Below are 26,870 nucleotides of genomic sequence, written 5' to 3'. Positions count from 1 at the left end.
GAATATGACCGAACATAATATTCGAGCCCTTGTATTTTGCTTGTTGAATCATTATTTGCTGTCGAATAACAATGGTGAGTTCGGTGACATAAGGTTGATCCCCTTGATTAGCCAGATGGAAAGTTGCTATTCTATTATGCCGTTGGTTGTTGCCGAGACTTTGCTGAGTGCGGATGAGCTGAAGAAGGACGCCAAATCTGAATATTTTAAGGGAAGCCCCCTATTACTGCAGGTAATCGATTTTTTTTGCGCACGTATACGTTTTTTTTTTCTCATATATATTTTTCATTCGTCCTGCCTTGGGGCTGAGTTTCAGCGCCCAGGGCTGGGCGCTGGAATTTTCGGCGCCTGGTCCTGGGCGTTGAAACTGCGCCCCAGGAACCGTTTTCTTCTTGTTATTATTTTTTTTTTTATCGTACCCATTTTTTGCAGATTTGGCTCGTGGAACGGCTTAGGCTCTTGGAAGCTCCTGCCGATCCTAAACATTATCGCCCTATAGCCTTGGGTAACCGAAAGTATTTGCACCAAGGCCAGGACGAGGCCGAATGGGCCTCCTTTTTTACTTATGGCATCTGTTCTATTAAGTGGGTGGTACCATGGTGGGGTTTGACTACTATGACGGGGGGTTCTGATGTATCGGTTTATGTTTCTTTGTTGGGGCTATCTCGACCCATTTATATTTTCCCTTACCGAGTCATGCGTCAATACGGTTTAAGGCAGACTATCCCCTTTTCTGATACGGTACCACCTAAAGTAGCGGCCTTTTCACAAGCACGGGTTTAAGCGTGGGCTAAGTATTATGATGGTCTCCCGCGTTGGGCCGTAGCTACAAATGGCTTTGTGGGTCTTTCTGAAAACTACAAGTTGTGGATGAGCTCCGATGATAAAGCTGTGAGGACCGAGGCTCGAAATGGGGAGCCGGCTGAGCTTTTGATACCTCGTATTCGTGTTAAGTATGAGGGTCCTGATTCTGCCAAACCTCGTACCCATGGTATTATGACTGTGAAAGCTCGTCCTGATCGAAAGCGAAAGGAAGTTCCTCCCCGTTCCAGTTTCAGGCCTAAAAAGATGCCTAACATGAAGGGGCCTGCTGTTGTTAAAAGAAATGCAAGCTCTCGCGGAGATCGTCGCCGGAACAATGTATGGGTTAGGAAGGCTCAGCCGCCTGTAGAAACAGCGACTAGTCTAGTTGATGATAATAATCCTTCTCCCACCATTGTCTGTGCCCTTGAGGCTGAGCGGGCTATGACTGAGAATGTTTCTGAAGCCTTGGCATCTTTGGAAGTTAGTGTCCAGGAGCCGGTTCTTATGGAGATTGATATTGGGGCAGCGCAGAAGACTGTGGGGGTGGATCCTGCGAACATTGCCCTCTACAAGACTTTATTTGATGATCCGAAAGAACTAGAGTAGTGTAGTTCTTGCTAGGGTGTAGGTGCCCTTTATTTACTTCAGTTGTGTTTGTTATTTCACTTCTTAGCACTTTGTTTTCCTTCTTATTATTTTTCAATAAAGGCGTATTTTATTTTTTTCATTTTCATTTTTGTTTCTCCTCCTTTTTTATATTTTTATATGTCTAACACTTTTTGCACAATTTATGTATGTTTGTTTTTTTTTATTGGACCGAATCCTTGGTAAGGATTGCCTACGTATCTTGTCAGAATCAGGTCGCGCGTAGTTCTAGCTAGAATTAGTTCTAGGATGCCAGATTTTAATAGATATGCCCTGAGGTGGTAGCATATTACTTAATCGGTCAAATGAGTGAAGTATTATCATTATTTTCGTCTACCGTTTGTTTGCCGTAAGTCGTGCAAAAAATGAAATTCGACTACTTTTTGTATGGCTATATTTTTTGGTGAGCCTAATTGGATACGTGCTGTACCCCCCAAGTGTTCGTTATTTTTCCGTTATGTGCGGATAAAATGACGAGCACTTCTAAAAATTTTAGGCAGGCAGAGAGTTTCAACGCCCAGGCTGGGGCGTCAAAGATTTCGGCGCCCAGCCATGGGAGCTGAAAATGATTTCTGGCGGTCGTTTTTGACGCTTTGCTTCACATGCTCTTGCATTTATTTCTTTTTTTCGTTTTAGTTCTATGCCTTTTTTTTTACTTGTATAAAATTTGATTTTGAGGCTATTTCGGAGGCTTTTTTGACTGTTAGCATGAGATGCATTTTTGTCCGAATTATTTTTTCTATCCGTGACTCGAGACGGCTTTGAAAATGGGGTTAGGGTGCGCAAGATGTGAAGATCTTTGTGTAGGATTTTTGGGTGGATTGAGGTGCGCGTTGTTAGTGAAGGGTATGATGGAATTATGTTTTATGAATCTATTTTTTTTGGTAACATTTGCATTGTTTGGATTTGATTTTTTTTGGTTTCTTTGGGTTGCACGGGTTAGACCCTTATGTTTTGGAGATATGATGGGGATGGTGTGGTTTATTTTTTGGGTTTTCGGGAACTGGTTCCCATGGCACTATTTCAAGACCGAATGGGCCTCGTTTGTTGGGTCTAGAGTGGGCCGCCTCTTTATTTTTGTATTTTGCAAGTACATTTGGTGTTTACTTAGTGTTAGAATAAAATTTTAGGAGAAATATTACGCCTTTATTAATTTGGAAAGTAAGGAAAACACACTGAAATAAACTTGACCTATATTCTAAGGGGTCTTAGGACTATCTAAAGTCTTTATTATTTTTCTACCAATCTAAAGAACTACTAGGCGCTTTTTATTAAGGTGCTCTATGTGGCTCAAGCCTTGGGTTTAGTCTCGTAAAACTTTGGTCCTTCACCAGTACTCATCTTGAATTCTATTCCTTTTGCATTGACCCACTGATATGTCTTCACCCATCCGTTCTCGATCTCTTCTAGTGTTGATGCAGGAGCGATTAACCGGGTTGGAACGAAACCTTCATCTTGTAAAGCTAGGGTAGTCATCACAGTCTCGTCCTCCATAGGCCTCGATTCGTTAAACAATGTCCATAGAGCCTGGTCGTCCAATATTTCAGCTACTTTAGTCTTGGTGAGGTGGGGTGCCTCATCCAAGGTGTGGCAGTCATGGAAGATTTCAAATCCTGGTTTTAGCAAGCCATCCTGAACGAAGGGTTCAGGGAAATCACAGCATGGGTGTCCTTCTCCTTCCGGAACGAACATCCCGTTAAGGGTTCTTTGATACGGGGGAAGGAGGGTGGTTTGTTTGGCCTTGTTGAGGCGTAGCCCAGACAGGCGGTCAGCAATATCTTCCTCCGTTGGTTCATAGCCTAAGCCAAAGGGAGTAGATTTGTTGGGTAAAGGATGGAATGTGCATTCCTTCTTCCTTATGCCCAATGGGGTTCCAGGGAAATAGCCTTGAGCTAACAACATTATAGGGATAACTCGGGATGCGTGCGGGTCTAGGAATGCTGGATCATAATCTTCGATGAACTGGATTGTTTCTTCCATTTGAAACCCGTAAAGGTCGTCTGCAGTTTCGGCCGTTCCAACCATAGTACAACTGACGTCGAGAGGAGGGGCGCGGATTTCTAGTATTACCCCGTTATGGTTAAGTTTAACCATTTGGTGCAAGGTAGAAGCCACACCTCCTAAGTCATGGAGCCAAGGTCGCCCCAGGAGGAGATTGAAAGTGGGCTTGATGTCGATTATTTGAAACTCCGTGGTGCGTGCCACAGGCCCGGTTTGTATGGTCAGGTTGATTTTTCCCAACACAGGCCTTCGGGAGTTATCATAAGCTCGTACCCCTTGCCTGGAGGTTTGGAAGTCATCGTTTCCTAGCCCTAAGCAATGGGCGGTTCGCAATGGGCTAACATTAACTGCCGAACCGTTATCTACGAGCGCTAGGGGGATGTTTTGTCCTTTGCATCCAACTACTAGATAGAGGGCCTTATTGTGAGCACCCCCCTCTTTGGGCAAGTCTTTGTCAGTGAAAACTATGGCCTTTTCTCCGGCATCTCTCGTGACATGGCTAACCAATGAGTCAGGTGTGATATCTATAGGTACTGAGATGAGGTCGAGTGAGCGAATAAGCTTTTCGCGATGTTCCTTTGAAGTACACATGAGATTCCAGATGGTAATTTCGGCTTTAGTTCTTTTTAGTTGTTTCAAGAGAGGATTTTCAATGACTTCCGCGACGGTGGTGTGCCGTCCATTCTCAGGAGTTTGCCTAACTAGGATATCGTCCATAGGAGGTGGGCGAATATCCGGTTGGTATATCCTTCCGGATCGGGTGAGGTTGTCGACCTCGGGCTCCTGAGGGGTGGTGTCTATGTGAGCATACCCGGGCCAAGTTTCAGTAAAGAGGTCCTGGCCCGACACTTGAGATAGGTAAATATCTTCAGCATCATCATCCCACACACCGCACACTTCTCTCTCGATTCGATCCATAGGGACCACAGCGAGTGGTGCACCTTGAGGCGTAATGTACACCGTAGGGTCGAAGTTCTTATTTTCTAGTTGGTCGAGAGAGATGTGACAAGAGCCGAGTGGGCTCTTGTTGTTGTTGGGTTTGCCAACGTTAGGGAGAGGTATTACTTCGTCCTCTATCATGTCCTGGATTGTATTTTTTAGGTTCCAGAAGTTTTCGGTGTCATGCCCATTTCCTTGATGGAACTTGCAATAAGTACCTTCGACCCAGTATTTTCTCTTGACAGGAGGGTCACGGGTGGGGCCTATAGGTCTCAACTTTCCTTGATTGGTTAGTCTTTCAAGGGCTTGTACCAAAGTTGACCCGAGTGGGGCGAACTTTCGGTCTCGGACCCATCTTCCAGGGCTTCTTCGGGAGGGAGTCTCCTCTACGGCATGGACTTCTTGGGCTTGGGATGTGTTGCCCCTGTTGTAGGTGTTGCTTTTGTATGCGAGTTTACTTTGTATTGTTTTTGCGAGATCATCCTCGATCTTTATTCCCACATCATAAACTCTTTTGAAAGTGTCAAGTCCCAGGTACCTAAGGTGTTGTCTGTAGGCCGGGTCCAGGTTGTCATTGAATTTTTGGACCAATTCTGTTTCGGGAGGCCTATTGATTAGGTGGGCCGCCTGATCCCTCCATCTAGCAAAGTAGGTTGTGAAACCCTCATTTTTCTTTTGGAAGAGAACTTCCAGCTCGCGCATGGTGACTTGAAAATCCATGTTTGACGAGTATTGCTTGATGAAGACATTGACAAAGTCTTCCCAAGTGGGGAAGAGCTTAGGGTCCTGGTGATAGTACCATTTGAGCGGCACATGTTCCAAGGACAAAGGAAAGACAGGTAAATACATGGACTTGTCCACGCCTTTCAAGTTCATGGCATTCACAAAGCTCAATAGATGATCACGAGAATTGTCCGTGGCTTTAAACTTTGGTAAGTCAGATGAACTAAACTTTTCTGGTAGTTTGCTAGGAAAAGGTTCAGGATCGAGGGAGAAGTACTTCCTCCCCATGGTTTGCTGTAGGACCATTTTTTCAATCCTCTTCTCGTTATCGAGGTCATTTTTGGCTTGTGCAGCCGCTAAGGCTTCGTTTTCCATTTTCAGTTGGCCCATGAGTTGGGTCATTCGAGCCATCTGGTCTTGCAATTCTTCGATGGACAAGTTTGAGGGTGCGAATCGAGGTTGGGGAAGCGGAGATCCTTGAAATGAGGGATGACGGACGGAGCTTGGAGTCACTAAACCTGGTGTTGGCGATGTATCTTCGAGGCGCACTAACCGTTGATTTCCTGATCGGCACCAAGTGGCAGGACCAGTCCTATGCATAAGATAAGCTAAAGTTTAGGTCCCAAAGTTTCAAGTATTACTTAGTCTAGACTTCGACTCTCTCTATTAGTTTTTCACTCTTTCTTTTGTTGGTACACTTTTTAGTTCTTTCTTTTGGTCATTCTTTGGATTTTCGAAACACTCATAATTATTAGCATGTTCGGTTTTGGCGCCGAGCATTGTCGTCGTAGGAGGCCTGACAACGACGCAAAGAGTTATTCTTTTTTATGAGTCGCTTTTAGAATCGAGTGCTTTTCTTACGCCCTCGTAGCAATTCTTTTTACGAACGGTTTTTTTTTGTGCTACGTATTTTCCTTTTGCGAGGGCACCGAGGCTGCTGCGCCTGACCAGAAGGCCAAGCAGCAACTTCAGCGCCCAGCGTAGGGCGTGAGAAATTCTGGCGCCCAGCCAGGGGCGTTGAAAACGCGTCCCTGGCCGATTCTCGTTTTCTGTTTGCGTCTACTTTTGTTTATGCGACTTCGATTTTGCGTGCTTGCCTAATAACGTCCTTTACGCGTTGTGCAGCGTTTGTGGGATTCGTCACAGGCCATCCCGAGTGTCGCTTATTTTTGTGGCGATCGTTCGGGTTTGCGGAACACGTATTTCGGTATAACTATTTGGCAAATTGGTGTATGAATGTTTGGGCAATTTTTAAGGTCGTTGGTTTTTCTAGGATAGTTTGTCACACACAATCATACATTTCGTTACACATAACTAACATTCCATCATGAGGCAATAATAATATGTCATGTAGTTTATGATAGGCTTCTATGGGTAGTTATTTGTGCCTGGCTTAGTACCGCTTCTATCGCAGATCCAACACATGCCCCGGTCGAGGTAGTGTCTTCAACAGACGAATTTCGTCCCAGAAGGCCAACCCGCAAGTGCAAGCCAAGGGGGCATGCAGGCGAGAGGGACCTAATGAGCGAGCGATTGGGTTTGGGACGGGTGTACTACTAGCGAAAGTGCCGAGTGGACAACATTCGAAGCGTATGCACCCCCCGGTTGGCGATGGGTATCCTTAGTCCCAACTCCCGAGATGAAACACCAAGGGAGCCAAGATTCGTTATGCGGTTCTGCCCGTTCACATTAATATGCTGATTTTCAGGTCGTCCCAACTTGATGGGGAAACAAACGCGGGGTAGGATCGTTTCACCCTTCGGCTATTTTGATTACCTACGAGCACGAGTATTTCCTTCACTTTCCCCAGTGGAGTCGCCACTGTGAGGGGGTCGAAAAAGCACGAGGCTAATGCGTGACCTCGTCCCTCGTGGGTGTGACGCTTCTTTTTGTCAAATCAATTGTAATTGGATTTCCTGTGAGTTTGCACCCAATTGACTAGTAATATAGGAGTCGCCATTCAGTTTTTAACGACAATGAGAAAAACTGACAAAACCCGGTTATCGTGACATAAAGGGAGTGCAATTATGTTTGACCACGACGGCCATAGGTTCCCTTGTGATCCCTGGTGGCGGGGATCTCTCAACGTACACCCGCAGGGTAGAGATTGAGGGTTCGGGGGACTGTAACTACCGAGAGGAGTACTCGCTCTTCGATAACTCCAGAGGCAGGATATCCTTACTAGCTCTGCATAAATAATTGAAGGGACATGCGTTAACTATTAAACTAATCTGAGTTGATTTTAATAATATGCAACATATAGTACAAGATCGAGCGCGATTATCTGATTAAGATTGTTTTAAGGGACCTAGCATGATAATCCATTTTCCCAAAAATATCATATTTATTAAGCGTGATCGAACAATCAGATTTTAGTTAATTTAACAGTTCATAAAAAGGGCGAGGAAAGCAATTAAACCATGGAAAAGGGACACATTACGACGCACCCTTGAGAGGTGCGTCACGGTTCTCAGAAAACTAACCACTTTGACTTTGCTATTTCTCCTTTTATTTAAAGAATCTCAAATTATGGGACGGGATACGTTATGTTCGATTTATGGATCGATTGCAACAAAACGTGTGATCAGTTTTGCAGCGTGAGGCTTAGGCTTAGGGGTTTAGAGTCAATACTCAGAATAATAATTGTGTGTTGTGTCCTTTTCACGTCGAACTTAAGGCCCTATTTATAGAAAAGAGTTCGTAGAAAGATAGAATTGCAGAACTCTAATCCACGAGGAATTAGGAAAAAACACGTACCAGGTATTTTCAGCGCCCAGGCCTGGGCGCCGAAGATTTCGGCGCCCAGAGCCAGGCGTTGAAAATAGGATCTGGGCTGTTTTTCTTAGTCAGATTCGGATTCCTAGAATCCGGAGTATTTGAGATTTTAATTGAGTCTTTTAGTGCGTATTAACTTTGTGACGGGATGCGTCTGGGCCCGTTACGAACTCTAGGCTCGTTAGGATTTTAATTAATACGTGACTCTTACTTTCGAATCATATTAGGAATAGGATTCTCTCGCAATTTCTATCTCATTTAGGATTTATATTGGAGTTCAACACCTAATTCTGACAGGTTTCTATCTTTTATGACTTGCCACTTTTAACAACTACCATTACGACAGTTACTATTTTTAGCAGGTTTCCATAAATAGCAGGTTTTGGGTGAAATGAAAAGGGGAATTGAGATTCGTTATTTTATAGGAGATGCGTTGTCAAGTGGAGATTTACGTTTTCATCATCGAACCTTCCCTTTCGGGAATGGGGACAAAAGTAGGTGTCTACAGCATGGGTACCACGGGCAATACCTACCTTCGAGGGCACCGGCTGGCGGCCCTCGGATCTTGCATTTCGACCAGATTTTCATCTGTTGCAGTGGCCACGCGTTGGCTTCGTGAGTTTTGTACTGTGTTTTGAACTTGTTTTTGGACTTGTATAGACTTGAACTGATCCACCCATTTGTAGGATGACGGGGAGCCGATGCGTACATTTTGGTCTTTGAGGGATCTTTGTACCATTTTTCCGACTATCTATGATTGACGAGGAGACTCGAGCGATCTGGACGCAGAGGGGTTTGGTTCCTTTCTGGAATGCTTTGAGAGGCGTCCAAGGGAGGGCGGGCGTCAAAGCCCGGCTGCAGGCCCTGCTGGAACGGTGGTGGGATACCACCAACACTTTTCATATGGCATGGGGGGAGATTACCATTACCCCTTTTGAGTTTGCCATGATCACATGCCTCCCTTTTTCCGAGAGGGAGGTGGCTTTCGATCCTAACTTGAAATGGCATTCGGATGGTGTTAGGGATTTTATCGGCCCTGTTGTTGATTTAACTACGGAGGACACCCGTGCTCCTGTGACAGTGATTACGGCTGGGATCCGCGGGACGAACATATCCGCGGAGCAGAGGGTTCGGCTATTCCTGCTGGCCCTTGTGAGTAGAGTGATGGCCCCGGGCAGGAATAGCCGTGTACTGGTTGGCTTCCTGGGGTCTTTGAGTGACCTGAGGGCTGTCTCAGGCCTCAACTGGGGTGGTCTGGCATACGGCCACCTTTTGTATGAAATGAAGAACACCTCCCGGACTGCACCGGAGAGCAAGGCGAGTGTCGCTGCTTTGTGGAGCGTGCTGGAGGTATTTAGGACTCCTTGTATTTTGTACTTGTATCTTGAGTTTTGTATGCATAGGATTTGACTGATGTCTTTGCTTGTTTTTGAAGATTTGGGCGTACGAGCATTTTCCGACTTTGGCGCCGGCTCGCCCAGGAGGTGCGGCTTATCCGTTTGCTGCCTCTTGGGAAGGAGCGGTGCGCAGCGATGTGTCTTTGACGACCTTCCGCAGAGCTTTGTGGGTCTTTCCTGTTGGACAGGTATACCTTTGTACTGTTACGGATCTTTGTGTTTGTTGTATTTGTATATTTGTCTGAGCTGTCTGTTTTGTTGGTGGTTTGGCGTCCTTTTGATGACGCGCCTACACCAGTTTCGGCCAGGCGGGCCTATTATTTGTCTGGATGGCCGGTCCTGCTCCCGGGGGTGTATCTCCATATGTGGTATCTGGGGGAGTGGGTGTCTCTTCAGCATAGTACGAGAGCTAGGCTCGTCCCTAAGAATCCTCCGGAGACCATGTTGGCGAAGACTGAGGATGTTGCCCAGCTCTATTCGGATGCCGTGGAGGCTGGAGACGAGTCGATCTGTCTCCCTTGGGAGAATTTTGTAGATAAGAGGGGCAATCATGATGACCTCATGGCGAGGCTTGCTCCACCTATACGCTTTGTGCTGCCGGTGAGCTTTTGGATTTGAATCTTGTATTCTTGTATTCTTGTATTCTCGTTTCTTTGTATTCTTGTATTCTTGTATAAACGGATCATTGTATGAGTGCTTGTAGGAGGAGGAGATCGAGCCAGAGGACATTCCCTATGCTGACAGGGTTATCCGCTATGTTGACTCTGTAATCCCTCGTAAATTTATAAAGTTATTAATATATTCTAACGTTTAATTAATTATATTTAAATGAAATTTATGAATTTTAGTAAAAAATATATATATTGAATGTATATTTATTCTATTTAAATGCATTTCAAATATTTTAACATTTACGAAATCAAATTTCATCCATCCTTAAAAGCACTCACGTGATTTTTCTCTCAAAAAACACGCATATCTCACCTTGTTGTGAGTCTAGGGTTAGGGTTCTTCTTCTACAAATTTCTTCCTAATCCACTTCAAATCCTTCCCCAATCAGAGGTAGATTGTTGTTAATACCTTTGGCATGTGGGTTAATTTTTTTGTTGACACCTGGTTTGTTCATGCGGCCTTGCATGTCCACTAATTCTCTCTATTTACTCTTTTATATTGAGGGATCTCTTGTTCTTATTTTTTAATCTTCGTTAATCCAAACTTCTCTGTTTTTATATCCTCTGTCTTCTTCTCTTTCTTCTTCTTAATTTCTTCACCATCTTTCTTTATTTCCTTGTTTTATTGCAAAACCTAAAATTATTCTTAAAAAAATGCCTCCTAGAGGTCAGCAGTATAATTGGATGCATCATAGGATGGGAGTGTTGGTTGACCCTCCGGCTCCGCATCTTTTAGGTCCTCCAATTAATAGGAGTATGTCAGTTGTAGGGAAATTTCATAGTCCAAGCTCTCCTCCTTTGTCGGTGGTGCAACACGTAGCAGATACTCAATGGGTTAAGAGGGGACCAATTTGTGTAAAGAAAATAGGGTTGTTTTTTGTGTTTATATGTTCGAATATGGTGGATAGAGAAGCTTTGTTACAAATTCAAACTGCTGTTATGGATGGTTCTTTGATATCCTTTTGGCGAGGTCATGATGAAGTTGTTCCAGAATTGCTGAATTTTGATAAGGCCAAGCTATGGGTTAGGGTGCATGGTCTTCCCCTTCGTTTTCTTGATATTCAATGGGGAGTTCAAGCACTCCGTCATGTTGGAGTGATAGAGCAGATTGGTGGTGGCAATGAGGATATTCCACCAGGAACGGAGATTAGAGCTTTGTTGACAGTCGACCTCTCTAATCCTCTTATCCCAGGTTGTTTTTTACCTCTCTCTTCTAATCAAGCTATGTGGGTGAATTTTTGTTATGAAGGGATTTTTAAATTTTGTAAAAAATGTGGAGGGGTGGGGCATTATACTAGCAAGTGTTTGTTAACTGACTATGCTGCTAGTAGAAAAGTTGGAGATTTCTTTGATAGATTAGAGGCTACTGGTGCTACTATTATGCATGGTTCTTTATACCAACCTCTTTATTCGAACATGATTCAAGGGCTTTCAGATCGTTTTTCTCATCGAAATACTAGGCTTAATTTGCTAAACTATCATTGGATTGATGACTTTGACCCTAACCAGTTTAATGGGGATGATGGAGATGATGGGGATGAAGATTTAGGGGGTAATGGGAATGATCACTACTACAAAAATGACATAAGAAACCGAGCGAAATAAGGCAAAGAAACCGTGTATTATGTGGTGCCTGCTAAGAGACCAAAATTTTGGCCTGGTTTCTTTGGTGCATCTAAGAAACCGCTGATTTTATATAACTGGTTTCCTAGACCCGTTATTGTTAATTTAAATACAACGGGTAAGAGACTGGGTTTATGAGATATTCGGTTTCTTAGATTGCTCTAAGAGACCAATTTTTTTTTATAAAGTGTGGTTCCTAAGATTCGTTTAAGAGACTGTAGTTTTAACATATGTGGTTTCTCTGATATTCTTTGGATGTCCGGCATGTATATTAAATTGAAATGTATATTAAAACGATCTCGGCTCTTGATCACGGAGGTTCATCTATCGCTGTCGATCTTATTAAATTGAAATGAACTCCTTCGCAACTGGTCAACTGCGAACGCATCGCTCACCTTATCACGAGTCTTAACTCTCTCATTGCCGATTCCGTCAAAATTTGAATTCTTAGGAGTACCAACCATTCTCGCCATCACCGTCGATCAACTTCATCAATGACTTGTTATCTCGCCAGCCATAAAGAAAAGTTAATCATAATAATCAAAAGTTAATCCTAAAGAATTTCAGCAAATAATTTCGGTTTCTTCACCAGAATTTCTGGTGTTCTTGAGGTTCAACCTCTTTCTATATTTCAGTGTTTGTGTTGTTCCAAGAAAACGGCAGCAAGCCTCATGCTGTCTTATATACAAAGGCTACAACTAAAACCTAGTGACAGCTGTACAAAAGGACAAGTAGTCACATGTATTATCTACCTAGGATCAATACAAGAAAGCAGCCTTTTACCAACTCCCATGTGATGATTGCTGAGAGCACACAACTACATATACAACTACACAACAACATTCTCAATACCCCCTCCTCAAGTTGGAACTGTGGGAACCATTCCCAACTTGGATGATAACTGCTTGTGTTGTTGTTCACTCAAAGATTTTGTCATTAAATCTGCCAATTGAAGAAAAGATCGAATATGAAGCACATTCAAGGTGCCATCTTGTAAGTGATCTCTTACATAATGACAATCCACATTGAGGTGCTTTGTTCTTTCATGAAAACCTGGGTTGTGAGCCAAGTGAATGGTTGACTTGTTGTCACAGAAAAGATCAATAGGTTTAGGGATAGTGAACCCAAGATCTTCAAGAATCCCATTTAACCAAACAATCTCACTTGTGGTGTGAGACATGCATATGTATTCTGCTTCTGTTGATGATTTGGAGGTGGTTTTCTGCTTCTTTGTCTTCCATGAGATCAAAGAATCTCCCAAGAAAATGCAATATCCAGTTAGGGATTTGGCACTAAAAGCACAACTACCCCAATCTGAATCACAGAAAGCTGTTAACTTAATCTCAGAGTGTGCAGGATAATACAAACCCCAATCCAAGGTTCCAACCAAGTATCTCACCACATGCATAGCAGCTTGCAGGTGTGGCTTTCTTGGCTCATTCATGAACTGGCTTAGCTGTTGTACACTGTATGAAATTTCAGGCCTGGTTAAATTCAAGTAGAGAAGTTTTCCAATGATTCTTCTGTATATCTCAGGGTCTTCCAACAACTCTCCTTGTTCAATAGACAATTTGATTCCTTTAGGAAATGGGAATTTAGCAGGCTTGTAGTCTTGTGTTCCAGTGGACCTCATAATGTCTAGAATAAATTTTCTTTGGTTCAGCATAGTTCCTTTTGAGTTCCTAGCAACTTCAATTCCAAGGAAATACCTTATATCACCAAGGTCCTTCACAGTGAAAGCTTTGTCCAGTTCTTTCTTTATCAATCCCACTTCTGCTTCATCATTTCCAGTCACCAATAGATCATCAACATACACAAGAACAATGGTCTCCTTTCCATTCACAGATTTGGAGAACATTGAATAATCTCTCTTGGATTGAGTGTACCCATGTTCAATGAAAAACTTGGTCAATTCAAGATTCCATAGCCTTGAAGCTTGCTTCAAACCATACAGACTCTTTTTTAATCTGCAAACTTGACCTTCTCTTCCCTTTTTGTATCCTTTTGGAGGTTTCATGTACACCTCCTCATCTAGGTAGCCATTCAAAAATGCATTGTTGATGTCAAGTTGGTGAATGTCCCAATTGAGAGCTGTGGCCAAAGAAATTAAAGTTCTCATAGTGGTGAATTTTGCCACTGGTGAGAAGGTGTGCTTATAATCTTTTCCTTCTATCTGTTTGTCACCTCTTGCCACCAATCTTGCTTTCAGTTTATTAATGTCTCCCTTCTGAAGAAACTTGATCTTATAAACCCATTTTGAGTCTATAGCCTTCTTTCCTTCTGGTAGATCTGTCATCTCCCAAGTGTCATTCTCTTCTAGAGCTCTCAACTCATCCTCCATAGCTGCTACCCAACCTTCATCCTCACAAGCTTCACCATAATGCAATGGTTCTTTAATACTCAGTACATTATTCAGAGAAGCTAGATATTCATCTGAGTAGTATTCTGATTCCATCAATCTTGCTATGATCATGTTAGCTGAGTGCCTTTCTTTCTTCCCTGGTAGATCAATGATGAAATCATTGAACTTGTTGGGAACACCTCTCTCCCTTGTTGACCTTCTCAAACTCTGCTGCTCAGCTTCATGGTTTTGCTCAGTTTCAGTGATTGTCTCAGCAATTTCTTCATTCTCCTCTGTCTCCATTTCTCCTTGATCAATGTTTTCTTCTTCAATTTCTGCTTCCTGTTCAGCTAACTCAGGAAGAAAGTTAGCAACATCAGAATCTAAATTATCAACTTCTTGGTTAAGGTCTCTCAAGATATTTCTTAACCCTATGCTCTCATCATCTTTCCCTTTCTTCAACAAGAAGGGGAAAATGTTTTCTTTAAAGACAACATCCCTGCTGACAAATATTTTTCTGGTTTCCAAATTTAACAGTTTATATCCCTTTTGACAATAAGGGTAACCCAACATGATGCACCTGATCCCTCTTGGGGCAAATTTGTCTGTGGGTTTCTTATGGGGACTTGCATAACATAAACTCCCAACTACTCTCAGATGTTCATAATCTGGATTCTTTTTCATCAACCTGAAATATGGTGTTTCCCAGTTAATGCACTGGGCAACATGTTTATCAAATGGGTGGCAGCCAAAATGCATTCACCCCATAGGTAACTTGGCAAACCAGCATGCAGTTTCAAAGCTCTTGCAGTCTCAAGTAAGAATCTATGTTTTCTTTCCACCCTAGCATTTTGCTGTGGAACCCCTTGCACACTTCTTTGGTGTATGATTCCTCTTTCTGTAAACATCTTACCACATTTAGACTGAAATATTTCAGTTCCATTGTCACTTCTGAGTATCTTTACTCTAGTGTTGAATTGGTTCTCTACATGACATAGAAAACCATTTAGGATTTCCTTCACCTATTCTTTGTTGGACAAGAGATGTGTCCAAGTTGCCCTGCTAAAATCATCTACTATTGTTAAAAAATAAGTTGCACCTGTTAGTGCCTTAGTCCTATAAGGACCCCACAGATCAACATGCAACAAATCAAACACCTTTTCTGCAATGGATTTACTAGCTGTAAAAGGAAGTTTGTGATGTTTAGCAACACAACAGATGTCACAGAAATACTCTTTAAGGTCTTTACATTTGCAAAAATCCAAATGTTTCATTTTTGACACTGAAGCATGACCTAGTCTAGCATGTGTCAAATTCAAAAATCCTAACTTATTACAATTTCTTCCTTCTTGACATCTCTTCTCTCCTGCAGCTGCTAACACCTTCTTTCCTTTCTGTTTCTCCCTTCTACTCTCATCTTCTTCATTCCTACTAATCAGTGTGTAAAGATCATTCACATTCTTCCCAAACTTCAGATTCTGTTCAGTGGAGAGGCCCTGTAACAAACACCCATCTTTATCAAATAAAAGCTTCAAGTCACTTCTCTGTAGAAGCTTGCTGACTGATAGCAGATTATGCTTGAAATCACTGATGTAAAAAACATCATTCAGCACTAGTTTATCTTTCAGTTGGACATTTCCAGCTTCATTCACAGTCTTAATGCTCCCATTAGGCAACCCTACCCTAACTTTACTTTTTAGGGTCCTAAGATTACTTAACATGTTTCTATTTCCTGTCATATGGTCACTAGCACCTGAATCTATCAACCAAGTATTGAAAAAGCAAGCATTAGTATCATCTACAGCATTGGAAGCTTTCATATTACCTGCAAAGTTGCTTTGGCTGCTTGATCCTGCATTCTGTTTCTCACCCATGGCCTTCAGCATCTCTTGGAGTAGAGTTGTGAGTTTCTCACCACTGCTCTCAGTCTTGTGTTCAACAAAGCTCAGTGGTTCATCAGCAGCATAGTTTTCCGAGTTCTTTGTGACATTTGCTGCTTGCCTCATACTTCCCTTTCCTTTGGGGTTGTTCTTGAACCATTCTGGGTATCCCACAAGCTTGAAACATTCCTCCCTCAAGTGACCTTTCATTCCACAGTGCTCACACCTTTTGGCATCCTTTTCAATCTTCTCTATTCTCATCTTCTTGTATTCCTTCTTGTTGAAATTCAGGAGAGGTCCCAAGCTTTGGGGTTGTCTGTTTGCAGCCATTGCACTCATCTCATTTCCAAGGCTTATCTCACCAGTTATCTGCTTCTGTTTCTCAACTTGGAGCACCAAGTTGTATACTTTGTTGACTGGCAACAAAGGGTCCATCCCCAAGAAGTTTGTTTTCATTTGGTCATATCCTGTGTTTAAACTCATCAGAAATTTCATCAACCTGTTGTTATTCTCAATCTCCACCATTCTTTTCATCACACCGCATACACATTTTGCCATTGCACCACATGCGCATTCAGGAATCTCTTCCAACTCAGCAATCTGATCCTAAAGCTCCTTCAACTTACAGTAGTATTCACCTACTGACAGATTGTTCTGTTGAAACTCAGAAAGTTCCTTCTTGAGAGCAAACAGTTGAGGTGCATTTGTCTGTCCATGCCTCTCAACTATTTCTTCCCAACGTCTCTTGGTAGACTGCATGCACACAAGACTGCTTGCAATTTCAGGTTTCATGGTGGCCAGTAGCCAAGACCTAACCATGTAGTCACATCTGGTCCATTTTTGGATCTCATCAGCTCCAGTAGATGGCTTGGGATGCTTTCCTTCTAAGAATGCTAGCTTGTTCTTTGCTCCTAGAGCAATGCGTATGCTTCTACTCCAGTTGAGAAAATTGTTCCCATAAAAAATGATGCTTCCCAATGGTGTTGCAGCATTCTCATTTATAGCAATAAAAAGGGGATCTTTGTAAGGGTTAAGGTTTGTGTTTTGTTCTGTCATGATTTTAGAGGAAAGATTCAAACTTTCTCAGGGATTTTGGGTTTAGTTTGTTTGCAAAGCTCGAGTTTCTTTAGGATCTTACAATTCCTGCTCTGATACCATAAAGAATTTCAACAAATAATTTCGGTTTCTTCACCATAATTTCTGGTGTTCTTGAGGTTCAACCTCTTTCTATATTTCACTGTTTGTGTTGTTCCAAGAAAACGGCAGCAAGCCTCATGCTGTCTTATATAAAAAGGCTACAACTAAAACCTAGTGACAGCTGTACAAAAGGACAAGTAGTCACATGTATTATCTACCTAGGATCAATACAAGAAAGAAGCCTTTTACCAACTCACATGTGATGATTGCTGAGAGCACACAACTACATATACAACTACACAGCAACATTCTCAATAAATCCCCATATAGATAAAAAAGTAAGATCAACTACCGTTGATTAAAACCGCAACCAGAATTTTTAAGAAAATGCATGTGATATATAATTAACATTAGTTAGAAAATAACAATAGAATGTTAATAATAAAGAGAAAGATGATTGATAATGTGATGAATGTTTGTAGTTGTCTTACTTTCAAGAAGATGATTAGCGTGTAAAAAGAATAGAGAAAAATGTTGATGGAGCAAATGAAACAATGAGAGGTATCAAAGTAAATGAGTAAAATGGGAGTTCCTGTAAAAAAAAAAAAAGGGAGTTAAGTTACGAATTATTTTTGGGCGTTCCTAATAATAATTTTTACTCATAATACGAATTATTTTTGGGCTTCATAATAATAATTATACGAAGTAATTAAAATTCCAATAAAATAAAACGGCCTATGGAGTGATGGGGCTGCGTGCGGTTTACGGAAATTCGAACTGGCCATTATGTTTCCCTTATAGTTTAAAGTATAGTAATAAGAGACTAAATTTCAAACAAATTCGGTGCCTTTGATTTCTACATAAAATTATTATATCTAAGGAACCAAATATTTCAAGTTCTGGTCTCCTATATTTTTTCTAAGAAACCACACTTCTTAGATAATTGGTTTCTTTATATAAAAAACCTAATAAGTGAGTTATGCGGTGCTCAAGAATTGGTTCCTTAGCCCATTTTTGTAGTAGTGGATGGAGGAAATGGAGGGAATGGGGGAGGTAGTAATGGTAATAATCAGTTTCCTCACGGGTCTTCTGATGGGTCAGATAACTCCTACCACCCTGCTTCAGATCAGTTTTTCGAGAATGATGAGGATACTAATGATACTGGTAATCAAGGTGAAAATTCTTCCCCTAGGAAAAATGGGTTCTTTGACCCACGAATGATTCACAATACAGGACGCGTTTTCAGTGGTTCAGTTCGAAGGCAGGAGGACACTTATTTTCCTGATCAAATTAGGAACTATTTGGAACCAATTCCACCAACTAATTTCTTAAATGAAAATAGAAGAGGTACCTTTAGAGTGTCTGCTCCAGAGTTTGATGAGCCTGCATCAACCATTCAACACGGCTTTACCTTTTGTTTTGGAAGGAATAACGCAAAGTATGAAACAGGTGGTCCTTCGAGACAACCTGTTGTTGAGCATGTTCCATCATCCGTGTTCTGTTCTGAGCAAGTTGTAGAGAACTATCAATCGTTTCCAGTTGTAACTGTTGTTCCTAATGCTGTTATTACTCCTGTAATGGCTGCTATGAGTGAGCCAGTTTCTACCTCTGTAGCTGCTACTGTTGTGATGAATGTGGCTGTGCCTGCTGTTCTGAATTCTCCTGCTTTTCAGCGTACTTCGTAGAGGTTAACTGATAATAGTCAAGGGTTCGTTGAAGGCAGACCTCAAGTACTCTATGAAGGTGTTTTTTCTGCTACTTCTAGCCCGCAAAGAGGTTTCATTCACTCTCCACCTCTATCAGTTACTTCTAATCAGCCTCGTATGTTTTCTGAAAGTTTAGAGCTTCGAAGTGTTCATGTAATGATTCCACCTCCTTTAATGATACCTAAACCCTCCTCTGTAATTTTTAGCACTAGTTTGTTTGATAAGAAAGTGCACAATGATACACTCAGTAGCTCCAAGGATCCTTCGACACCAACTGATCCTAAGAATCTAGTGTATTCTCCAACTGATAGTTTGACTTCAAAGTTTGAAGCTAGTTGGCCAAAGAAACGGTCGAGGCCACAAGGATGTGAAAGTGAGAGGGGAAGTTCTGTCAAGGAGTTACCATCTCAACGTCTCTACTGTGAGACAAATTGGTATCTCAAGCGTAGGAAGCTCAGGCTTAAAAGACTAGAACTTAAAGGGGGCTTCAACCGGTGGATAAAGCGTAATGATAAGTGTGTGTTACAATCAAAGTGTGTGTCTGATGTAGATATGGCTAGAGATTTGGGAGTGAAGGTTCAAGAGAACTTGTTGTCTGTTTGTTCTCGTGGCAACAGGGCTGGCAAAGGGAAAAGAGGAAACGAACAAATTCCTTCTGGTTTTTGTAAGAAAATTTGTACTGAAGCAGTGGGAGGCAACTACAGTGGTAGCAGATCAGAAGCTTTTGTTCAGCATTGCATCTCCTCTTCTGATCATTCCTCATCGGTTAATCAAGCGAAGGCTATGCCTTCTTCTCCTATATGAAAGCTATAAGCTGGAATAGTAGGGGGTTAAATGGCATCGACTCTCCTAAATTACCGTATGTTTTTTGGCTTTTACAGGTTCACTCGCCAATGCTTTTGTTTTTGTGTGAGACTAAGATGTCTGTCTCAAATGCTGTAAATCTTTTTAGTTGTACAAAACCAACCTTTTGTAATGGTGTAGATGCAGTAGGTAGCAGTGGGGGTTTGCTAGTTCTGGGGTGGAGTAGCCTTGTTATCACTTGTATTGCAAGTTCCCCTAATTTTGTACTTTGTAAAATCGTTGAAGTTAATGGAAATGTTTGGTATGTGGTTTTACTTTATGGAGCTCCTCTCATTGATGATAGGAAGAGAGTTTGGGATCAATTGTTGCAAATTCTTTCTTGTTATCCTAAAACTTTAATTCTAGGTGACATAAATCAGGTTGAACATTTTGAGGATAAATTAGGGGGAAGAAATTTAATTGAAGGTTGGGATATGTTTAACCAATTTCGCTTAGATAGTAATCTCCTTGAAATTCCTTTTTCGGGACCAAGATTTACATGGAGTAATAAAAGAGAGATTGACCATCTTATTATGGAACGTCTTGATCGAGGTTATATGTCGAATGACTGGTTTGTCGATTTTCCAGATAGTAAAATTTCCAACCAACCACTTGTTGCCTCAGACCATTCTGCAATCGTTTTCAATAACGATGTTGTTTCATTTAAAAAATCGAGACCCTTTCAAATTGAAAATTGGTGTCTTCAATTTGCGGAAGTTTGTAAGCTAGTTGATGAGGTTGGGAGAATCAATATTCAAGGTTCACCCATGTTTTTGCTATCTCGAAAATTGGTTAACCTTCGTCTAAAAATTAAATCCTGGTGTCTTAGAAATAAAAAATCTTGGGGTGTTAATTAGAGGGAGATGAATGACAAACTTTCAACTAGTGGCACAAATGTGGGAAATTTACATCAAGGGGAAGAGTACATTGGCAAAGTTGACAAGGCGTTCTCAGAAGCTTCTATCAAAGTACTTTTTTGGAAGCAAAGAATGAAGGAACACTGGCTGACTGAAGGGGATTTACCAACCTCGCTGCTTTATTCTAGAGTCAAGGTCAGACAGAAAAATAATGAAATTTTAACTCTTAAAGATCAAAATGGGGTATGGGTCGAGGGTCAACAGCAAGTTCAGGGTTTAGTTGTTGATTCCCTTAAGGATGTTTTCAAAAGTGATCATGTTCTCCTGCAAAATGATGCTATTGAAATGGTTATTAGGGAGTTAGATTTACCTCGGCTTTCAGCTTCACATGTTTCTATGCTGGAACATGCCTTTACTGATAAGGAAATCAAGGATGTCATGTTTGCTATGAATGATTCGAAATCTCCAGGTCCGGATGGGTTTACTGCTGGTTTCTTCAAAAAACACTGGGTCACGGTAGGGTTTTCGGTGTGTGATGCGGTTCGTAGTTTCTTGACCATAAGTTACCTCCTTAAAGAGTGGAATCATTCCTTGTTGGTTATGATTCCAAAGCGGGATATTCCAGAGGATACTGGGCATCTAAGACCGATAAGCCTATGTAATACGGTGTATAAGTATGCTTCAAAATGTTTAGTTGCAAGGTTGAAATTGGTTCTGCCAAGCATCATTTCTCCTTCTCAGCATGCTTTTATTTCTGGTATATTCATGACGGACAATATTCTTCTGAGTCATGAGGTTATCGAAAAAATTAATGGTCACCGCAGAGGTGGAAGCTACCTTACCTCATTAAAAATTGATATGAGCAAGGCCTATGATAGGGTGTATTGGGATTTTCTTCTTCGTATCCTTAGAGCGTATGGTTTTCCGCAGCATTGGATCAACCTGATCTACCAGTGTATTTCAACAGTTTCTTACAAAGTCTTAATCAATGGTCATACGTCAGAGCAGTTCAAGCCTAAGTGCGGAATTCGTCAAGGTGATCCCTTATCACCCTTTTTGTTTCTCTTCTGCATGGACATCTTGTCTCGAATGCTTCAATTAGGGAATGATTTAAAGCAATTTAAAGGTATCATCCGTACTAGGGGAACTCCACAAATGACTCATCTTTTCTTTGCGGATGACGCCCTATTATTCTTCTCGCCTACTAAAGATAGTTGTTCAGCAGTTTCCAAAATTCTCCATCGTTTTTGCGGGATTTCGGGGCAACAGCTTAATTTACAAAAATCCTTTTTCAAAGTAAGTCCCAATACCCCGTCAGCTGAACGACAACAATTCAAAGATATTCTGAGAATGGATCTGGTCCAAAATTTTGGTACACATCTTGGGGCTCCAATAGACCTAACGGGGAAAAAACATTCTAATTTCCAATTTTTAGTGGACAAGGTTGCGGGGAAAATCTCAGCTTGGAATTCTTGTCCCCTGTCTCAATGCCAAAAATTAATCTTGATTAATTATGTTCTTATAGCCATGGCCTCTCATGTTTTTAGCTGTATGGAGGTTCCTGCGTCCATTTCTTCGAAATTGGATTCAATTATTACAAGATTTTTCTGGGCAGGTAAAGCAGGTAAAGGTATGCATTGGGTTAACAGAGGTATTCTGCATTTACCTAGGGGGCTTGGGGGCTTAGTAATTCGGAGTACTTCATGCCTAAACAAAGCTTTACTTATGAAATTAGTTTGGAGGTTAAACAGTAAACCCAATTCCATGTTGGCCGAATTTGTTGATAAAAAGTTTAAAAAGCCACTAAGGACTGGAGTTCAGGCTTCTCTGGTAGGACGTAGGTTTTCTTGGGGTATGCGAGGAATAGGAAGGGCTAGCAACCTCATTCTCCGAGGATGCAACTGGAAAGTTGGTAATGGGAGAACAATTGTGGCAGGTAGAGATAGATGGTTGGATGGTGATACGCCTGTTTTTAGCTCTACGGTAACTTTGAGGCACGCAAAATATTGGAAGGTTCATCATTTCATCCATCCGTCGGGTACAGAGTGGAAGCATAGGGAGATTAGGTCTTGTTTTGAATTCTCTGATGCTAGAAGAATAGTGGCTATGGAACTTCCATTTAATGGGGCTGAGGATTTTCTTTATTGGAAGTTTCATAAATCTGGGGTTTTGACAGTTAAAACAGCCTACGCCATGCTTGCAGTAGAAGATGCAAATGATCGGTGCAGTGATTCAGGAAATGAATTTTTCAAAACTTTATGGTCTATGAACATTCTTCCTAAATGGAAATTGTTCCTCTGGAAACTTCTTCATAACGGCATCGCTACTAAGGTTAATCTCGGGCGAAGAGGAATTCAACTCTCTATGAGGTGTGATCTTTGTGATGCAGGGGATGAAGATATTCAACATCTTTTTCGTTTTTGTGACATTGCTCAACGAGTTCGGAGGAATAGAGCTTTAGGTATCCATTCAGAAATCAATGAAACCATGTCCTTCAAAGAATGGTTTCTTTTTTATATCCGACTATTCCAACGCCTGGATGGTAAGAATAGCCCAAGATGTATTTACTTTATTAGTACTCTTTGGGGTTTGTGGCTTGCTAGGAACAATCGCATTTTTAGAAGTGAAGCTACTTCTACTTCCGTTGTTCTCGCCTTCATTAAGATTGGCTTGGATCAGCATGAAATCTTGCAACAACATCATATGCCTTTTCTAAGATTTCTGCACCCACCAGAGGTTTGTTCTGTGTTCCCGCCAGGTTTCTTTAGGGTCATTTTAACTGGTATTGAAGATCAAGGATCTATTACCACAATTGTGATTGATGGCTCATAGCACAAGAGTACTAGGAATGCAGGTATGGGTTGGTTCCTTGAGGGACAACATCTTCCGAGTAATAGAATTTTAGGAGGGGCCCAAGCGGGTGCTACAGATTCTGCTTTTCATACCGAGGTTATGGCTTGTCTTCTTAGTTTACGTTGGGCGTCTCAGGCGGGTTTCGGTAGAGTTACAATTTTGTCAGATTCTCAACGACTGGTCCAACTGCTTAGATCGGATCTTGAGACAGACATTCAACTCATCTGGACCTTTGCTGAAATAAGGAGGATCGGTAAAACCTTTAATTGGTGTTGCATCAATAAGGTAGATCGGGACCGTGTTCGACATGCTCATGACCTGGCAACAGCAGCTTCTACTTCTCTTTTGTCTTTTATTAATTTTCCGTCTTCTTCTTGTTGTACTTAGTTTCCTTCCTTTAGCTCATGTCAAAAAAAAAAAAAACATTTACGAAATCAAAAATAATTCCAGAATTTGATGTCGAAAAGAATTTGAATTACGAAAACACGATTGAATTTGGAAAACAATCATAAGCGGTGTTGAATTCAAATGCTAAACTAAATCCTATTCCTGGCCCAATTGGGTGAAGCCCAAAATAATAAACCCAAAACCCTCTCCTTTCCTCTCCTTCAATTTTACGTAAAAAAACAAAAAAACAACAAACACTCTCTCCTTCAACAATTTACGTGAATCAGCAAACCCTCAAACCTTGCAGCCGCCAGCCACCGCACATCGCCGGACCACCACCATCCTCGCCGCCGGTAATTCTTTCTCTTCCTCCTCTCCTTCGTTCTCCTTCTCCTCTTATTCGTTCTCCTTTTCTTGATTCGTTGTCCCTTTTCTTCCTCTCCTCCTTAATGCTCGTGGTTCTGTTGCAGCAACCACCACCCACCTGCGAAACCGGTCGCGACGACCACCAGTTCCCGTGTCGTCGCCGACGAACCAACACCAATCTTCGCAACCCTTCCACACGCAAGCAGTCCTCCCTTTGGCTTGCTTCTTGCTCACGACACCGCCACCAGCCGTAGCAACCGCCGCTAGCCACCAACAACCAGCCGCGCCGCCGCCGACTGCCCAGAACCAGTCCCTGTTGCCGCGCCGCCAGCTACCTCTGGCCATCCACCTCTCATTCTCTCTTTTGGTTAATTCTTAACCCTTAAAACTAATTAATTGTTTTAATTACGTTTTATTAATATAATTCGTGTTTTTATTGAATTAAATTATAGTTTTATTATTAAGTTATGAATTTCAGATTATATATTTTGCATAATTAATAATTTAATTTTCAGATTTATATAATTGAATTAAAATAAGGGTTTTAATTATTAAAAACATGAATTTTAAGGTTTTAATAGTTTTAAAATCATAGTAGGATGATTATAAATTATGAAAGTTATTATTTTTATGATTTTAAGAATGTTGGATATATTTTGGAGTAGTTTGAAACTATTTTATATTGCTGGAAATTGTAAATTGCGTGTTATATTGGAATTTATGATAATTTGTGATCGTTAGTGAAGTAATCAATATGCTAGGAGATTTAGTAGTTAAGTTTGGATATTGAGGAATGTTCTAAATATGTTTAGGATGTATTTAGAATACTTGATTATTGCTGTGAATTATTGGAAGTTGATTGGGAACTTTTATTGGTTGTTTTAGGCGGAAAATTATGTGTAGACGACTTTTGAAATCGTTAAAGTGGCCTCTCAATTTGTTTACACAAGGTACGTACATACCTGTGTGCTTGGCGATATGTGTTATTATTGAAACCATGTTGAATTTGTCGATGAACTTGGTTATGTTGGAATTTACATGTTTAATGTTGTTGGATGAACATGTTGAACATATATTTTGTTATGAGAATTATAACATGTTAGTATGGATGATTGATGCAAACATGTTGGTTGGGAACACTAGATTATTCTATATATATTGGTTTAGATCAATTGATCGTTATTCCCTTTTAGCTTTTCACTACTTTATGAGGGCCGAGGACCTTGTTTAGTAAGTTGAAACCTTATACCCATATACAGGGGTTGATCATTGTTAAAGGAAAGTTTGAATTAATTGGAATGAGTCTTGATTGATACTTTTGTGATCACTTACTTAATTCCAAGATAAAAACAGTTGTGAATAATTGTTGATTGTATGACTTATGTGATTGTTGAGTCATAACAGAGTTTTAATCTGTAACCATGTAAAGTGAAACTGGGTAGCAATAGCTTTAGATTGTGCACGTCTGAAGTAACGGACAAACATGAGTTGGGGTTCATGGTGGTAGCCCATGGCCTTTTCTGGGACCGGATTGATCACCGTGTTATATTTTTATTCAAAAGTTCCTCGATATCGCAGGTCACTGAGTTTACGGAGTCGCGCCCGTACCTCGTCTTCCTTAGTGAAGTTTCTAGCTAGACAACTCGGTCCATTGAATATTTCAATTAAAGTAATATTAATGTTATAAAAGTCTAGTCCAGCCTAGTCTAGTCTAGTCAAGTGTGGTATTCAAGTTAATATATTTTTGTTGTCCTTACTTATGTTTTATTAGTATCATGTTAGGATTGTTCGGCTAATAGAATCATGTTAGGATTATTATTGATTTAGTATGTAGTACTCAGCTTTGCTGATTGCGTGCTTTGTTTGTGTGTGTTGATCATGGCTATGCCTTATATATCCTGTGATGACCCATTTTGGTGAGCAATCTCTAAGGATCAATAAGAATTGTCCATCTACAGGTTTGAAGATGATGCATCATTGGGATCGGGATTAGAGAACTTGTATTTAGTTTGCTTTGCTAAGTTGACTTTGATTTGTTAAATTGGACTTTAAACTTGTCGCACTAGCTACATTACTTTATTTTCGTTAATTGGTTTTAGAATTAAATCTATAGTTGATTATTTATAAACTTAAAGTTAGTTTTATGTTTTTCGCTGCAAAATTCTGAATAAGCCGATACGTTTTCACACGGGCGATAATGCCTTGATAATTCTCTACGTTTTATATTAAAAAGGTTATTTTAGAAAAGAGAGAATTGTTGGGGTGTTACAGACTCGGACGGAGAGCAGGTGGAGGTTACTGTTCCGGTGGTTTCTCCTCCACATCGGATGGCGTACAATATTGTACCAGAGTATTGTGCGGCTGTAAGTAACTTTGTATTTTCTTGAAATTGATTGTAATCTTGTATCTGGGAATTGATTTTGAATCTTGTATGCAGGCGCCTGAGGTGAGAGTGCATCGCTGGATGCTTGTGATTGACTCCCTAAAGAGGCATTGCGTCAATCTGACCAAGAAGCTTACTGGCTTGGGTGGAGAGGTGCGTTCATTGACTGTGAGGGTTTTGTATTCTTGAAACTTGCACGTAGATATCTGATGCTTGAATTTTGAATTTTGTATAGGAGCGTCGTCGAGGCCGCAGGGATTCCGTGGACAGGGGTTCCCGGTGGGTACTTCGAGAGAGCAGGCCGGGCATAGCTTAGGTCTGGGCCCGGGTCCTAGTACTGGTGCCCGTCAGAGGCATTCTGATGTTGATAGGGGAGCTGTTCCGCGATCCCTTAATTTATGCTGAGCCTACCAGGCATTCTGTTGGAGGTACGGGCAACCCGATGCCTTTTATGCCTCCTCCTGGTGCTTATTTCGGAGCGAGTGTTTTGGGCAAATTCGACTTAGAGACGAGCTTGCCTTGATGATGGTGCTAACAAT

The sequence above is a fragment of the Spinacia oleracea genome, chromosome 3 (genome assembly GCF_020520425.1).
Source record: "Spinacia oleracea cultivar Varoflay chromosome 3, BTI_SOV_V1, whole genome shotgun sequence".
NCBI lineage: Eukaryota > Viridiplantae > Streptophyta > Magnoliopsida > Caryophyllales > Amaranthaceae > Spinacia > Spinacia oleracea.
The sequence above is the reverse complement of the archived record's forward strand: the minus strand, read 5'-3'. Positions refer to the sequence as shown.